The sequence below is a fragment of the Anolis carolinensis genome, chromosome 6 (assembly GCF_035594765.1).
Source record: "Anolis carolinensis isolate JA03-04 chromosome 6, rAnoCar3.1.pri, whole genome shotgun sequence".
NCBI lineage: Eukaryota > Metazoa > Chordata > Lepidosauria > Squamata > Dactyloidae > Anolis > Anolis carolinensis.
Genome location: NC_085846.1, coordinates 50,292,623 through 50,310,472, shown reverse-complemented (window position 1 = coordinate 50,310,472; position 17,850 = coordinate 50,292,623). Strand labels below are relative to the sequence as shown.

The window sequence follows — 17,850 nt, the reverse complement described above, 5'->3', positions numbered from 1 at the left end:
ACACACACACACACACACACACACACATGTAACAGCAACTATTGTGTGCAGAACAAGTAACCTATTGGGCTTACAATAAGTGGAAACAAAAAAAGAAACAAAAACTCTCAGAATTTCACTCAGTGGGGGAAGACTTTCAGTATTTTTCATTCTTGTCTTTCAAAAAGTAGCTGTTTTCATAAAATAACTAATGATTAGGTATGTGTTGTATTAAATTATTCACTCCCACAGGGTGGATAAATAATTGAATCATTTTTCTGCCTATGGCCAATTGTCTTTGAAAACTATGCAGTTTCAAATACATTTTCTGTGAGGAAAGTCTCCAGCAGTGTGTGTATGTGTCTGTGTAATTTTCCGGCTGGGAGGTCGCCAAGTATTTGGAAGATTACAGTGTTACCAGTTTCCCCCTGTACCATACCATTCTTAGGTGTCTTCCACCTTCATCCACATCACATGACATCAGGAGGGTTTTCCATACCTTCTCCTGATTTAGGACCTCATTACATTGAGATGGGAAAATGCGGGTGACTGCTCTTTTAGTGTAGAGAATCACCCCTCTAGATCATCAGCCATTCCATTTTGAATTCTGCCTCCCCATCATACTTGTCTCCTATTTGCCCATTGTTGCCCTCATCAGCTTTATCGCATGTGGAAACCTAAGAGCTGGCAATATATTCATCCTACATTCATCACATGGGCAATCCTTTTCTCTGCCCTTTCCATATTTTTTTTTAAATCAGGAAAAGCTTCAATATCTGAAAGCCAAGATATTATTTGACCTGTCCAAAGCCCCTTACATTAAAGGAGACTGACACCACTTTAAAACCTCTTCTTTCCATGGGATAAAATTGCCCTGCCCCCAACCCCTTATGATAAAGGAGACTGACAGGGGCAATGCAACAGGATGGGAAACTTTAACTGTTCCCATCCTACCTGCTTTTCAGTTGGAACCACAGGAGTAACATGCAATAGAAGGTAGGAGCTCTGAATATGGTTCCTGGCCCATATTTAGAGTTCCCTCTTTTCAGGACATTTCTGCCTCTTTTGAATCACAGAGGGCTATGCATAACTGCTGGAAGTAGTTTAACATCATGTGATAAGCTCCATGCCTCTCCATGCTTGAAAAACAGTTGAAGTGTGTTGTGAAGGGAAAATTTCTCAATGAGGTCCCTAAACACGGTTACTGGAGTTCCCTTTTTCAGGACACCTCCCTCTCTTTTCAATCAAGAAGGGCTATACATGATTGCTAGAAGTAATTTAACATCACATGATGAGCTCCGTGCCTCTCCATGCTTGAAAAGAGGCTGAAGTTTTCTACGACGGGGACATTTCTCAATGTGATGAGATCATGAGCATTATACTCAGTTTTCTCCTAAGTTTACTAAAGTAAGCTTTCTTAAAGTCTAGAATGTGTTGCCACCATTGTTTAACTTTCCCTTTTTGCTGTATAACAAACTCTAGAACAGTGGTTCTCAACCTGTGGGCCGCAGCCCAGCAGTGGGCCACAAGAACAAAAATCCAGTCCGCAAACCTCCTTCCTCTTTATTTATTTATTTAATGTCATTGATTTTATTTCCACCACTTTCCACAGAGCTAACCATTGCATTGGATAGACTATATCGGGTCTAGATTATTAAATATGGTTTTCTGTGGGTAAGCAGACAGCTACTGGATGGCATATTTTAGATGTTTCAGAAACTAGAATTGATGTGGTCTATCCAATGCAATTTTCTGAATCAGGACCCAAAATAACCAAACTGAATCTCGAGTTGATCAAAAACTGACTACATGTGACTACATGTGATAATTCTTTAGCAGTAGGTATAATAGGGAACTATAGTAACAGAATCAGAAGTATCAGAAACACGAGCTTTTAGCAGGTTTAGATAGCTTTATTCAGGAAACAAGAATTGATCACAGCACATCATAACTTCTACAAATGGAAACTATCTAAGCCAATCCTTGTCACAAAGTTAACTGCAGAATATGAAAAATCAGTTCTGGTTTCTAAAAAAATATGTCAGTTTTTCATTCTGACACATACAACACCAGCACATCAGCATCAGTGCTAAACTCTTTGGGCCAAAGCAATGCCAAACCTTGTGAGGATCAAAAAGAAATCAGGGGACAAGAAAACTTGCAATTTATTCATAGACATATCAGGAAAAACCATATCCAATAACACTGGTTGCTATTCTATTACTATAGTTCCCGGGTGGAGCAAAAGGAGGAGCAGCGTCAGCCGAGCTCAAGGGCAAGTTCTGAAGCTGTTATCTTATTGCTCTTATATTATCTTAAACTCTCAATTTTAATTGAAGACTGTTGCCCTTGAACTCCTTGCTTTTACTAAAGACTGTTCATCTGAAGCTAATGCAGTTTTAAAGATTTTATTGACAACTGTTTGGAAAACGCCTAAGCCTCCTTTGAAGGAGGGAAGGTAAGAAGAGGATCACATTGCTGAATTCTCTGCTTGCCTCAAACTGTTTTCATCCCGGCTGGCTGGAAGGCTTGCAGTGCTCCAGGTTTCCAAAGATTTCTTATATTTTTTTCCTTATCTGGTTTCCTTTTGTTTGCTGGCTGCTACCCTGGAGTACATACTAGGAAGCAGAGAACCCTCTACTACTCAAGGCTGCTGACTCAAGGAACAGTCTGAGCTGTTTTTTTTTTTGTTTTTTTTTACTATAGTTCCCTGGGACAGTTCTCCTGCCAACTCAGCCTACTTCATATCACCTGTAGACGCCTTATTCCTTCATGATGATAGTTTTCTATCCTTTGTAGTTGCAGAAGCTATAAGAAGTTCCTACATGGCAATGAGAGTTGACTCATGGCCCCATAACATGACATTCCGCAATACTGATTTCATGTCAAAACATTGCAAATGAGTCTTCAAGTCATTTCTAAACAGCTTCAGTCCATATGTCTGGTATACAGGATAGTATGTTATTCTTCCCTCAAATCTATCACTCAACGTTGTTAATAATTTGTTTTACCTTATATGTGTCAGGATTCAAGGCATTCTAACTACTTGTTTCAAAGAAAAGTCTCACTGTCATGCAGATAGTACTTTATTTGTTAACAAACAGTGGAAACTGCCTACATGTGGCATTTGTTGTCAGAACTGAACAATTACAACTGTATCAGGTTTCTGAAAGGTCCTGTGTTGAATGATGAAAGCCCATGGCAAGCTATTTTGCCAAGGCCTAAAGTGATGAAACAGGCAGAATCAAAAACTGAAACTGTTTCTCTCTTAACACACACATTCAATGTGGATGATTTTGTAGAGACCAGGAAGGGATTTTGCTTCATTCACACACACATACACACACACACACACACACACACACACACACACATGGATTTCTTAATTTGCCTTTAAAGAATGTTTTCCAGTGACTTTATCTCTCCTGTTAGCACAATTATACTATTCATTGAGATGTGTTTTCTGAGGAGAGTAGTATAAATTGCTTCTGGGGGGAAACCCCTCTGAATTGTTCATTAATCCATCAATCATGCTCTTAGCTTTTTATTCTAATGTGTATCTATCATAAAACATGTTCAGTCTCCGAAGCTCATCAGTCCTAAATACAAACAGTCCTTTATTGCTTCCTGGATTGTCTCAGCCAAATGTTTTGAACAAATGGTCTCCTCTAAAAATTGAATGTCTCATGTTGACATTTATGGCATGACTTAAGGAGTCGTGACAGTATGTGTACAAATACCTGTATGTATTGTATTTTGTACAACATTTTACAAAGATAGCATTTTATTTCCCTAAAAGGATGAATAGCAACCATTCATTTTTCAAGGAAGGAACTAGAGACTGCACTGGATTTGGGCTAAACTTGCTCATTTTCTCACTCCTGATGAATTTAGAGATATACATCTTTGTACATTTTGTTATCACACACAAGAACAAATATTACTATTTTCCTTCACACAGTGGGAACGTAAGGATTAAAAACTACACATTTTTGGAAGTCTATTCACAATGTGTGACTTATTCTGGATAAAAAATACCCATTATTTTGTTTGTTTGTTTGCTTGTTTGCAAGGAAATTGTATTTGCTAAAGAGAAAAGCAAAGCAAAGCAAATGATAAAATTCTGCTTGTGCTGCAGGAAACCTGGAATGTACAGAGTCGGACAGAAATCCAAAATGGGAAAATTCAAACCTTTTCGCTGCTTCCATAATGTCTATTTATGCCTAAAGGGAGCTAGCTAAATATTTTTCCTGAGGAGCTTTTGCTCCACCACTGTTAGAAATTTGATGTGGGAAAGGCAAAAGGGAATAGGAAGTCAGCAAAGTCAGAGGAGTAAAAAGTCAAAATGCATCTAGCTGCTACAGGGCCGGTTTAACCTATAAGGCCGCTGAAGCGCCCGCCTCGGGCGCACGCCGCTAGGGGCGCTGTCGAGGCGTCGACAGCGCCCCCGTAGCGCCGCCGATGCTGCCGCTGCGCCGCCGCCGTTTGGCTCAACGGCCTTGCAGCCTGGGCTCAACACAGGCGCAGATCGCCAGCCGATCTGTGCCTGCGTTGAGCAGGCAGGGAGGAAATGGGCGATCTGTCCCGTGCGCACGCGAGCGGGGCAGATCGCCCATTTCCATGGTGCCTGCTCAACGCAGGCGCAGATCGTCAGCCGATCTGTGCCTGCGTTGAGCAGGCAGGGAGGAAATGGGCGATCTGTCCCGTGCGCACGCGAGCGGGGCAGATCGCCCATTTCCATGGTGCCTGCTCAACGCAGGCGCAGATCGCCAGCCGATCTGTGCCTGCGTTGAGCAGGCAGGGAGGAAATGGGCGATCTGTCCCGTGCGCACGCGCGCGGGGCAGATCGCCCATTTCCATGGTGCCTGCTCAACGCAGGCGCAGATCGCCAGCCGATCTGTGCCTGCGTTGAGCAGGCAGGGAGGAAATGGGCGATCTGTCCCGTGCGCACGCGCGCGGGGCAGATCGCCCATTTCCATGGTGCCTGCTCAACGCAGGCACAGATCGGCTGGCGATCTGTGCCTGCGTTGAGCAGGCAGGGAGGAAATGGGCGATCTGTCCCGTGCGCACGCGCGCGGGGCAGATCGCCCATTTCCATGGTGCCTGCTCAACGCAGGCGCAGATCGTCAGCCGATCTGTGCCTGCGTTGAGCAGGCAGGGAGGAAATGGGCGATCTGTCCCATGCGCACGCGCGCGGGGCAGATCGCCCATTTCTGTCAGGCTCACTTCAAAGGATCAGTCTGAACGCAGATCAAAGATAGCTGCTCTCAAATTCAATCTTTATTGAAGAATACATGACTTTGGAAAAGTCGAGAATGACCTAATGTTTACATACATCCAATTTTATCACTTCTGATGCAACGTAATATCACACGCAAATATCATCATCAAGCCCCACCTTCTGGATCACATTTCTACCATGATTTCTATTCCCACACACTACAGCAATTATAATTGTTTATACTTTCAACTCTGAGTTCCCAGGCTCATTTTATCTTCTCCCGCCAGGTGCTTGCAGGGTTGTTTTATGTTATGAAGTCAGATTCAGGGCTTGGAAATTCAGCCCTGGGATCTGGCTCCATGACATGGCGCCCTCGTTCTCTTCGTCCTCCTCTTCGGTTCTTCTTTCATCATAGTTCTGAAACAAATCAAACAATAACTCTATGTGTCCATTTTGTCCAAAGTCCCCATATACTTTTTCAGTAAGCTGCGATGGAATACTGGGTGTATTTTCCCTAAACTTTTTGGCAATGCCAACTGGAAAGTCACTTCATTGATAACACCCTGTATTCTGAATGGTCCAATATATTTGGGGCCCAGTTTTCTTGAAGGTAGCCCCAATTTGATGTTTTGGGTACTTAACCACACTAGATCTCCTTTATTTAATTTATCGCCTTCCACCCTCTTTCTGTCTGCGAACGCTTTATACTTTTTGTGTGCTTCCTTTAAGGATGCAGTCACTTGACTCCAACATTCTAGCATTTGCGTTTTCCACTTCCCTGCCTCTGTTTCCTCATTTTCTGTCCACCTTGGCAACTGGGGTAAAGGCTGTATTTCATACCCGTAAACTACTTCAAAGGGGGTTTTATTTGTTGCTGAATGTATAGTTGAATTAAAGGCTAGTTCCGCAAAAGCCAACCACCTAGACCAGTCATTTTGTCTCAAGTTAGAGTACATTCGAAGGAACTGCCCAAGCGTTTGCTGAGTACGTTCTACCGCCCCGTTTGTCATGGGGTGAAAAGCAGAACTTAGACTCCTTTCTGCTCCTAGCATTTCCAAGAATTTTTCCCAAAATTTTGCTGTGAACTGTACTCCTCTGTCACTGACTACTCTACTGGGACATCCATGTAGTTTGTAAATATGATTTATGTACAATTCAGCTAGTTTCTCAGCCGATGGTAGTTTCGTCAGCGCTATAAAGTGAGCCTGTTTAGAAAACAGGTCTAATACTGTCCAAATATAACGATGTCCTTTGCTCACCGGTAGTTCTCCCACAAAGTCCATAGCTACACATTCCCAAGGTCTGGTAGGTTCCGCTACTGTTTGTAACAATCCCATAGGCTTCCCTCCTCCCGATTTATTTCTGGCACAATCATCACATTGAACAACATGATTCTTTATGTCCTTCCTCATTCCTGGCCACCAACAATGTTTTACTATTGCCTTTGTTGTTTTTGTAATTCCTGTATGACCAGCGCTCTGGTTGTTGTGAAAACGATGCAGAATCTTAATCCTTAATATTGCTGGGATATACAGTTTCTTGTTTACAAACCAAAATCCCCCCTTCTGTTCCCCCTTTTCTGCGTTGGACGCGATCCATTGATCTCCTTCATAAGACTGTTTAAGTTCATTTCCCCAGTTTCCTTCCCCGCCGAGTTCAACAAAAGCCATGTCCTCCTTTTGGGTTTGTGCTCTTGTCCTGACAGCTAAGCCCCATTGTTTGTCAGAGAATATTGTCCCCTCTTTTGCTGTGGTTATGCCTTCGTGTTGAGGCATGCGTGAAAGAGCATCTGCCAAGACGTTCTGCTTCCCTTGAAAAAACTTTAATTGGAAATCGAACCTGCTGAAGTATTGCGCCCATCTAATTTGTTTGGGGGACAATTTTCTAGGAGACTTTAAATACTGTAGGTTCTTATGGTCAGACCAAATTTCAAATGGGATTCCGCTTCCTTCGAGGAAGTGTCGCCAGCATTCTAAGGCTTTTAATATGGCTAATGCCTCTTTTTCCCATATTGGCCAACTTTTTTCAGTTTCGCTGAACTTCCGTGACAAATATCCACAGGGTTTTAAGTTCCCATTTTGATCTTTTTGCAATAGTACTGCCCCATACGCGCAGTCTGAGGCATCGCAATGGATTATGAAAGGGCTCCTGATATCGGGGTGTTTTAGGATGGGTCCTTCAGTGAAGCATTCTTTTAAGGTTTCGAATGCCTTTTGGCATTCTGGCGTCCAACTCAGTTTGGCGCCAGGAGCTTTCACTTTTGCTGTCTCCCCTTTCCCTTTTGTTTTTAAAAGTTCTGTAAGGGGTGCGGTTATTTGCGCGAAACCTTTTATGAAGGGTCTGTAAAAATTTGCAAACCCCAGAAATGATTGTAATTGCCTCCTTGTTTGAGGCACTCCCCATTCTTTCACATCTGCTACTTTAGCTGGATCCATAGCTAACCCTTCTGGAGATATCCGATACCCCAGAAAGTCAATTTGAGTTTTATTGAATTCACATTTGGACAGTTTTGCGTACAGCTTTGCTTCTCTTAGTCTCTGCAAAACTTCCCGGACCAATTTTACGTGCTTTTCCTTATCTTCAGTTACAATCAAGATATCATCAAGAAATATGAATACCCCTCTGTACAATAACGGGTGTAGTATTTCATTTATAAGCTGCATAAAGCATCCGCCTCCGTTTTTTAACCCGAAAGGCAAAATTTCGTATTCAAAATGGCCGAATGCGCAGGAAAATGCAGTTTTCCAAGTATCCTCCGGTTTGATCCTTAATTTATGATACGCTTCAATTAAATCCAGTTTAGTAAATATGCTCCCTTTCTTCAATACGGTAATTAAATCCTTGACTAAGGGCATAGGGTATTTATTGTCCTTAGTAATTGCGTTTAAATTTCGATAATCAATGCACAATCTTAGGGAGTTGTCTTTCTTTCTCCTAAATAACACTGGGGCCCCGAGAGGAGAATTGGATGGCTTAATGAAGCCTCGCGCCAGGTTTTTATCAATGTATTTCCTTAATTCCTCCTTCTCCTGCACAGACATGGGATACACTTTTGGTTTGGGTAAGTTTGCTCCTGGGGTTATTTCAATTTCTACTTCTATATTCCTTTTGGGAGGCAATTTACTGGCCTCTTTCTGATTGAAAACATCCGCAAAGTCCCTGTATTCAGGTGGCAATAGCTGTGGGTCTATTTCCCCTGCTTCATCTTCCTCGTCCTCCTCTTCTGCAATTTTGCTTATCTCCCATTGCATCTGCTGTTCTTTGAATGCTAGGCTTTTTCCTCTCCAATCTACTTCAGGATTTGCCTGTTCGAGCCATGGTATCCCTAATATTACGTGGTATGTGGCAATAGGGGCTATCACAAAGGATATTCTTCCTTCCCATTTGCCTATTTTACATGGGATTCCTCGTATTTCCTTTGTAGATACTTCCCCAGCAGCGACTGATCCATCTAGCTGCGAAAATGCAATTGGGGAGTCAAGCGCCATCTGCTGGCATTTCAGCGCTCCTGCTAACTCCGGGGTTATAATATTTCTAGAACACCCACAATCCACAAATGCCTTGCAGGTGGCCCGATTTTCTAGCCCTGAGAGGCAGATGGGCACTACTATCATGCGGTTGTCCCGACTCACCAGTTTTTCTGAAGATTCTGGGGCCTGCACCTCCTCTTCCGCGCGCCTCCCGGTTGCTGGCTTGGGCTTTGGGGCTTTTGGCGGCTCCCCCTTCCGGGCCCAGCATTCTGCTGCTCGATGGCCCGTCTTCCCACATACAAAGCATCCCGGTTTAGGTTTGTTGTCGTCTCCTCTGGAGGGAATCCCCGGCCTCCCTCCGGGTCTTTCCTGCTTCCTCGTTTCTCCTCGACCCCTCGCCACCGGTCTTTGCTGGCCGCTGCCGCTCCTGAAGCGCTTTACTTGGGCCAGGGTGGATTCGACGCGCCCCGCTAGTTGAATCCATCCCTGGAGCGTTTCGGGGTCGTCTCTGTGCGCTGCCCAGCTGAAAATCTCGGGGCGCAGTCCCTCTTTAAATAACTCCACTTTGGTCACTTCAGACCATTCTGGTACCCTTTCCGCGAGGTGAAGGAATTCCTCTGCGTACTCGGGCACTGTTTTGTCCCTCTGCTTTATTCCTTTCAGCTGGTCTCGAGCCCTCAATTGCTCTAGCCGGTCTCTGAACCGGTTTTCCAGTGCGGCGAGGAAGCGGGGCACTGACCTCAGGCATGGGTCGCGTCTGGCATGAAGCTGCACATACCAGCTGGCTGCTCCTCGCTTTAGTGTGTTGCCGATGGCTCGAACCCTGCTTGCCTCGGAGGGGAATGTGTGTGCATTGTCTTCCATGTATCCTCTGATGCTAATTAGAAAAAAGTTCAGTTCATCTGATTCCCCTCCGTATTCTAGTTTGAGATCTTCCCTTCTAGGCATCCATTCTGCAGCCCGTTGATGCTGTCTGGGAGGCATGGGGAAGGGTTGCATCAGGTTTCCTCGGGCGGCTCCTTGGAACACGCCGCGCCCCACTCCGGTGGTCATTCTGCGCGGCTCCCGAAAGTCTGCCGCCGCTGTCGGCTCTTCCGCCCATCCGCATACTGGCCTTGCTGTAGCCCCCTCATCTCGCCTTTCCTCGTCGTACGGCACATCCTCCTCCTCTTCCTGGATCCCCCGCTCCTCTCCGCCTTCGTCTGCCAATCCACTGGACCCGATCCCTGGCCCCAGTGGCCTTTCCACCCCGACGCCCATTCGGGGGGTTGGGAGCTCTGTTGGAGATGGCGGCCTCAGATTTCCCAGGGCTCGCTGACGCTCCACTTCTCGCGCCATTCTGTCCCGGAACTCCAGCTCCCGCCAGTATTCCTCATCTCCCTCGTCCCTTGCCGCCACGGGACTCTGCGTTGACGCTCGCTGGCCCCTCTGGCTCCAATCTCCTTCTTTACTTGGTTCTCTCTCGGCGCCATATCGGCTGGGCTCCTTTTGGAGATTCTCTTCCAATAATGGCACCAATCTCCCCACGGTTTCCGACAGCCTGGATAAATTAGTTTCCAGGATGGATAACCGCAGGGCCACGGTCTCCGGCATACTTCCTCCAGATCCCCAACTGGTTTCTGCAGCCGCAGAGACGCCTCTTCCTCCCCTGGGAATTCTCTGGGTCACGCCGTTCGGCCTGGGGTATCCCGTAGAGGAAGCTATGGCTTGCAGCGTTTCTTCTCTCCTCGGCCGGGCCCCTTGCAAAGGCCTCTCTGCCCCATTTGGGCTTTGATCTCCTTCTTCACTCATTATCACTTCACTGCGAATTCCGCAGGAGGGTGAGAAATGGATTCTCGACTTTAATGTCAGGCTCACTTCAAAGGATCAGTCTGAACGCAGATCAAAGATAGCTGCTCTCAAATTCAATCTTTATTGAAGAATACATGACTTTGGAAAAGTCGAGAATGACCTAATGTTTACATACATCCAATTTTATCACTTCTGATGCAACGTAATATCACACGCAAATATCATCATCAAGCCCCACCTTCTGGATCACATTTCTACCATGATTTCTATTCCCACACACTACAGCAATTATAATTGTTTATACTTTCAACTCTGAGTTCCCAGGCTCATTTTATCTTCTCCCGCCAGGTGCTTGCAGGGTTGTTTTATGTTATGAAGTCAGATTCAGGGCTTGGAAATTCAGCCCTGGGATCTGGCTCCATGACACATTTCCATGGTGCCTGCTCAACGCAGGCGCAGATCGTCAGCCGATCTGTGCCTGCGTTGAGCAGGCAGGGAGGAAATGGGCGATCTGTCCCGTGCGCACGCGCGCGGGGCAGATCGCCCATTTCCATGGTGCCTGCTCAACGCAGGCACAGATCAGCTGGCGATCTGTGCCTGCGTTGAGCAGGCAGGGAGGAAATGGGCGATCTGTCCCGTGCGCACACGCGCGGGGCAGATCGCCCATTTCCATGGTGCCTGCTCAACGCAGGCACAGATCGGCTGGCGATCTGTGCCTGCGTTGAGCAGGCAGGGAGGAAATGGGCGATCTGTCCCGTGCGCACGCGCGCGGGGCAGATCGCCCATTTCCATGGTGCCTGCTCAACGCAGGCACAGATCGGCTGGCGATCTGTGCCTGCGTTGAGCAGGGAGGGAGGAAATGGGCGATCTGTCCCGTGCGCACGCGCGCGGGGCAGATCGCCCATTTCCATGGTGCCTGCTCAACGCAGGCGCAGATCGTCAGCCGATCTGTGCCTGCGTTGAGCAGGCAGGGAGGAAATGGGCGATCTGTCCCGTGCGCACGCGCGCGGGGCAGATCGCCCATTTCCATGGTGCCTGCTCAACGCAGGCGCAGATCGTCAGCCGATCTGTGCCTGCGTTGAGCAGGCAGGGAGGAAATGGGCGATCTGTCCCGTGCGCACGCGCGCGGGGCAGATCGCCCATTTCCATGGTGCCTGCTCAACGCAGGCGCAGATCGTCAGCCGATCTGTGCCTGCGTTGAGCAGGCAGGGAGGAAATGGGCGATCTGTCCCGTGCGCACGCGCGCGGGGCAGATCGCCCATTTCCATGGTGCCTGCTCAACGCAGGCACAGATCGGCTGGCGATCTGTGCCTGCGTTGAGCAGGCAGGGAGGAAATGGGCGATCTGTCTTGTGCGGACACGCGCAGGGCAGATTGCCCATTTCCACGGAGCCTGCTCAACGCAGGCACAGATCGCCAGCTGATCTGTGCCTGCGTTGAGCAGGTAGGGCGGAAATGGGCGATCTGTCCTGTGCGCATGCGTGCAGGGCAGATCGCCCATTTCCACGGAGCCTGCTTTCTCGGTGATTGAGGTTTTTTTTGGGGGGGGGCACCAAAATCCTTTTTCGCTTACACTTGAAAATTTCCTTGGGCCGGCTCTGAGCTGCTATCAGCTCAGGGAATGTTGGAAAGCTCCAGTTGCCCAGTCAAACCACACTGCTTTCCCCTTCTACTTGGCCAAGAGCAGCATGGAGTGGGGCAGTTACTCTGAAAACAGGTATCTCTTAGGAGCATAGGTCTCGAATGCCTAGCTATCGTGCTTTTGCTTATGTTTTGTAATGTAAGATGACAGAATGTGCTACGCGGCTGGTTATGATGGGAATAGGAATTGTTTCTTTAGAAAGTTGGGGTAATGAGTGTGAGAAGGAAACCAAACTGCAAGCTGCCAAGGTAATTCCTGTGCAATGGGGAGTAAAGTCTGGGAAAACAAAACATTTTGGTTGTTGGTAAATAGGAGTAAAATTTGTGAAATTCCTTGAACTGCTTTATAACTCTATAAAACTCAAATGTTTTTAGTTAGTACAACAGTGGTTTGCTCTGATCACCTCTTGTTTCCTGAATAAAGCTATCAGTTGAGACCTTGTGTTTCTGAATGGTAGTTTGATAGTACATTATAAATTGTCAGAACCCATCCTACACATTTCTGAATCACTGCATCTAATCAGCTGGAAAGAGATGACCAGACCAGTGAACACGGAGTTGAGAGATGAGAGACATGTGATGCTCCTCTGGAATTAAAATCAAGGTGCAGGATGGAAGTGGTGACCTCTAGTGATTCCTAGACTCTGGGTCTCCCCAGTTAGATAACAAATTGCAGTGGGATTGGATGGAATCACCTCTTGTATAAAAGAGTGGAAGAAAGTTCAACTGACTGAATGGGACGTGCAGGTCGGGGATGCTTTTGCTCCAAGAAGTTCTAAAGCAGAGGAGTGGGAGACTGAGATGCAGCAACATCAGGAGGAGTTCCATCATAAAGACTAAGGTGGAAGTTTTCCTGCATGTTCTCATGCTAAAAAGGGAGGGCAACAACCAGCCATCAGGGTCTGTGTCACTGGAGGCTCAAGCATCTCATTGGACGCTTGATTCCAAACTTGTCTGATTCTCACCTGTATGGTGGTAGGTGCTTGGGAGTTACTTTCAGTGAGAGAGCTGAGAGACTGCTATTTTTCCTTACACAAGTGACAGTTTTTATGATGGAATGGGAGCCTACTTTCCTGTCTGAAGCTACCAAAGTCAGATACATCACTACCCATCTCGAGGGAAAGGCATCAGAGTGGCTGATGAATTTATGTGACCTAGCTACTACTGAGCTGCAAGCAATTTATACTGCTCTCCTCAGATAACACATTTTAAGGAAGAGTATCATTGTGATAACTGGAAAAAAGTCAAGGAGAGTCACTGCAAAAAATTATTTAAGAGCATAGAAAAAATCAGTATATATATGAAGCAAAATCCCTTTCTGGCCTCCACAAAATAATCCACTTTGCCTTTTAGTAATACTAGAATATGAGATTCAATATGTTTTCTTTGTCACAACACTTCTTGGACTGGGAAAAATATTCCCTTTGATGTCAGTTTACATGTGATGTATCTTTTAAGAAAATATTTTCTGCCATGCAGACACACTCTTTCTCTCTAAAGCATTGCTCTGTTTAACCATCATGGGAACAGTCATATTTAAAAAGATATGAGTTTAATTTATATTTTAATTTAAGGAAACTTTCTGAGTATCACTATTTAACATTAGCTGGTAAATGAAATCAGGAATAACTTTTGACTAACTTACTTTCTCTTTAACTGTAGTTACTTATTGCAGCTAATATTTAGCTAAGAATTAAAAGGGCACCAGTTTGAATACATGTAGGAAAATCAGAGTAGCATCATTTCTTGTGGTGTATATGTACATCTCACTATTTCTGCTGGTGAATTACGTTTTGCCATTTTTGGAATACTAAAAAAACATTTGTTCATCAACTTTTGAAAAGAATATCTGAATTAGTTTATATAACAAAATTAAATTTCACAATGAGGAAGGAGCCAAGCATGTTTTCTTCTGTTCTGGAAACTAGAACACAGATCAATGGATTCAAATTGTGGGAACATTAGGAAGAACTTCCCGATGGTAAGAGCGGTTTGGCAATGGAATATGATGCTTTTCTGAAGGTTTTTGAGCAGAAGGTACAAGGTAGATAGCCATCTATCAGGAATGTTTTGATTGTATGTTCCTGCATGGCAAGGGGTTGGACTTGATGACCCTTGTGGTCTCTTTCAACCCTATGGTTCTATATCTAGATACCTATTATTGAAAGAAGAATGCATTACTAATATTCTTTAAGCAATCTTAGCCAAGCCTTCACTCCCCCTCTGGAACTCAGAAGAAGTGGGATAGACTCATGGGAGAGTGAGTCATGGCCTCCCTTGGCTGCTTTTCACTGCATATTATGCAGGGAAATATGGTACATGTTGGTGTTATATAAACAAAACATGCTTCTTTTTGTTAAATTGTAAAAGAGAGTTAGGGCCCTTCCAGACAGGCTCAAAACCCATGATGGGTTGCAGATTAAACTGTGTTGTCCAAACGATGGCTCAGATTAATCCAGAGTAAAATGGGATTTCTCAATTTACTCTGGATTAAAAAACACCTCAACAGATCCAGACCTTACTGCAAGTTCCGGATTTGTTGAGCCGTTGGGCCAGTGGGGATTGACTCTCAGGAGTGCCTTCCTCAACCATGAGAGCCAGTCTCCATTGCTATCCTGGTTCTTCTGGCTCTAAAAGCCTGAAGGAGCAAGATGGCACCCCACCCCTCCCAGCCCATTTCCCCTCTGAACTTACCAGAGGTGCCAGGCTGTGTCTTCAGGCCCCTCAGAGAAAATTTCTGTTGTGTCATTTTGACACAACACAAGTTTTTTCCAAGGGGCCTGAGGATGCAGCCAGACCCCACAGTAAATTTAGAGGGAAACAGGCTGGGGGCTAGCTAGATGCCCTCTTGGATCAACCTCTGGTCAATCTGGAAGGGCATGTAGTCATCACCCCCCAGGAGAATCCTAGGATTTGGGCCTCTGTGTGGCCTAAATTGTGAAAGGAATCGGAATTTTAATAACAGTTCCTTTCGCAATTTGGGCTTGTCTGGAAGGACCCTTAGTGTAACATTTATAATTGTGATCTGGTAAATTGGAATAATATATAATTCTTTTTGGTTTGGTTTAGTTTAATTTTATTATTTTAGCCGTGGTTTATGTAGTCTTTGCAATTATTTTGTAGTTTTGACATTTATTGTGTTTTTCTCTGTTATTTTTCTGTTTCTATACTCCTAATGTAGTTTTATGTTGTTAAAAATATATGTAAATAAAATTTAGTGTAAAAATAATGTAAAAATAGACCCAAGGATGAATCCACAGGAGCAAAAAAAAATCATACTCACTTTGATCTGAGTTTTGTATGAATACACACAATTTCCCATGATTCAAGCTGAAAATCTCTTTTGATGTCCTTTTTTAGTGCCCGATGGCTTTAATGATTATGCTGAAATTTGTTAGAAAATGGTTTTTTTTTTAATTGTGTGCCCTGTGCTCAACATTGGTTTTGAGGTCAAATCAAATGATGGCTTACTGGGAAGCAGGGCATGTTGCTGAGAGATTCCTAACTAAGCGTGATGCTGCCATTTTTTGATGTGTAGTCGCTTCACCAGTCCAAGAAAATGAGATGTCCCTGTGAACATTGAATATACTACACAACAAAAGAAATGCAATGCTTGGGGGATGTGTGCATAAGAGGTGCTTGTTTGTGGCTTTATGACCTGGTGGGCTCAAGGGCTGATGGTGGTGGAAGTGGCCCCAGCAAGTGGGGCCATCCAGTCAAAGTACAAGTGAATGATTACAATAACAGGAGAACAAGACACTGTTGGTTGATAATATATATTCAAGGGAAATTTTAACAATAAACCTGCAGCTGGTGTGATGGCGTGAGCCAAAAATATTCTGATTCAGTGAACACATGGACATGGTGGGAATGCCCATTTGTACTGATTTGAATTCAAATCAAATGTGTGGTTACCAATGCAAGTTGAGCCTAGATTATCATGAGTCCATGGAGATGTGATCTAAACATGAAATTCATTTATGTTTCATACACATTTTGTACACATAACATGAAGGTAATCTTATACAGTATTTTTAAATAATTTTATGCATGAAACAAAGTCTGTGTACACTGAACCACCAGGAAGCTAAAGTGTCACTATTTCAGCCACTCATGTGGACAGTATTAGTTTTTTTAGTATTTTGATTTTCAGATTTCTAGGTAAGAGATGCTCAACCTGTAATGTCTCAGGAAAGGCTGCATCCATTGCACTCCCCCTGTTTCTTTTGAGGTTCTTTCATTTATCCTCCAGCATATTGACTAAAGACAATTAATTAAATTACTGGTAACTTCCTAATAGCAGGCAAGAGAGAGGTGTGGGTAATAGGACCAAGGATGGAACATGCCAGGCTGTGTAATGTGGCAGACCTCTCTTGTCATTATCCAATTCATAACTATATATTTTTTTATCAAACTGCTTTTAGACAGAATGTGTTTTTGGATCAATTAATTCATCAAATTAAATGCAAGCCACAATGATATCCATTGATGTTTGATTTCAAGACCCCCCCCCCCCCAAATGGATATACCAAATATGAAATGGCAAAATCAAGATTTTTGGATTTTTTGAAAAATATTTTCAATACTGAATCCATGGATACAAAATCTGTGGATGTGGAGAGACGACTGTATTCTTGAGTACTATAGTTCTAACAACAGAGTACACCATTCAATGGCAGAACAAATGTTTTGGATACGAAAGACCTCACTTTCAGTACCCATCCTCTCCAGTTAAAAGGATTTTGAGTAGCAGGAGAAAATACTCTTACTCTACAGGATGATTACCAATGGAGAAAAAAAAATAGGCTAGCTAGATCAAAGGTCTTACTCTGTAGCAATAAAGATTTATATTATCCATGAAAGTTACCGTATATACTCAAGTATAAGCCTACCCGAATATAAGCTGAGGCACCTAATTTTACCACAAAAACTGGGAAAACTTATTGACTCGAGGATGAGCCAAGGGTGGGAAATGTAGCTGCTACTGGTAAATTTCAAAATAAAAATTGTCTCTGCCTCTTTCTTTCCTTCCTTCCTGTATGCTTGCTTTGCTGTCTCTTTCTCTGTACTGGGCCTGGTTCTTCCAAACATCTTTATTAATGACTTAGACCTTACTAATGCCATGGCCCTTTAATACAGTTCCTCATGTTGTGGTGACCCCCAACCATAAAATTATTTTCATTGCTATTTCATAACTAATTTTGCTACTGTTATGAATCATAATGTAAACATCTGATATGCTGGGATCTATTTTCATTGTTACACACTTAACTTAATTACAGTATACTGGTTAATTACTAAACAATATGTAACAATAATAATGGGGGAGAAGTGGAAGGAGGAGAGAGGGAAGGAAGGAGTTAAACAAGAAGGGAGAAGGAGCCACAGAAATAAGAGAGAAGATGTCAAGGGAGGGAGGGAGGAAGGAAGGAGGGGAGGAAAGAAGGAAAGGGAGGAGAAGGAAGGAGGGAAGAGAAGGAGGGAAGGAAAGAAAGGGAGAAGGAAGGGATGAAAGGAAGAAGGGAGGGAAGGAAGGAGGGAAAAGGAGGAAAGAAGGAGAAGAAAGGAAAGGAAAGAAGGGAGGAAGGGAGGGAAGGAAGGAAAGGAAAGAGAGAAGGAGGCAGGGACGGACGGAAGGAAGGAAGGAAGGAAGGAAGGAAGGAAGGAAGGAAGGAAGGAAGGAAGGAAGGAAGGAAAGTGGAGAAGGGAAGGAAGGTCATTCACTTAGAAGCACCGTCCTGGGGATGGT

The 17,850-nt window shown here is 44.5% G+C and overlaps 1 protein-coding gene across 1 annotated transcript in view; it reads left to right on the top strand.

Annotated features, from left to right (window-relative positions):
• Positions 1-17,850, top strand: part of adcy1 (adenylate cyclase 1) — a 173,113-nt gene that overhangs the window by 62,689 nt on the left and 92,574 nt on the right. The gene's annotated exons all lie outside the window — the stretch shown is intronic.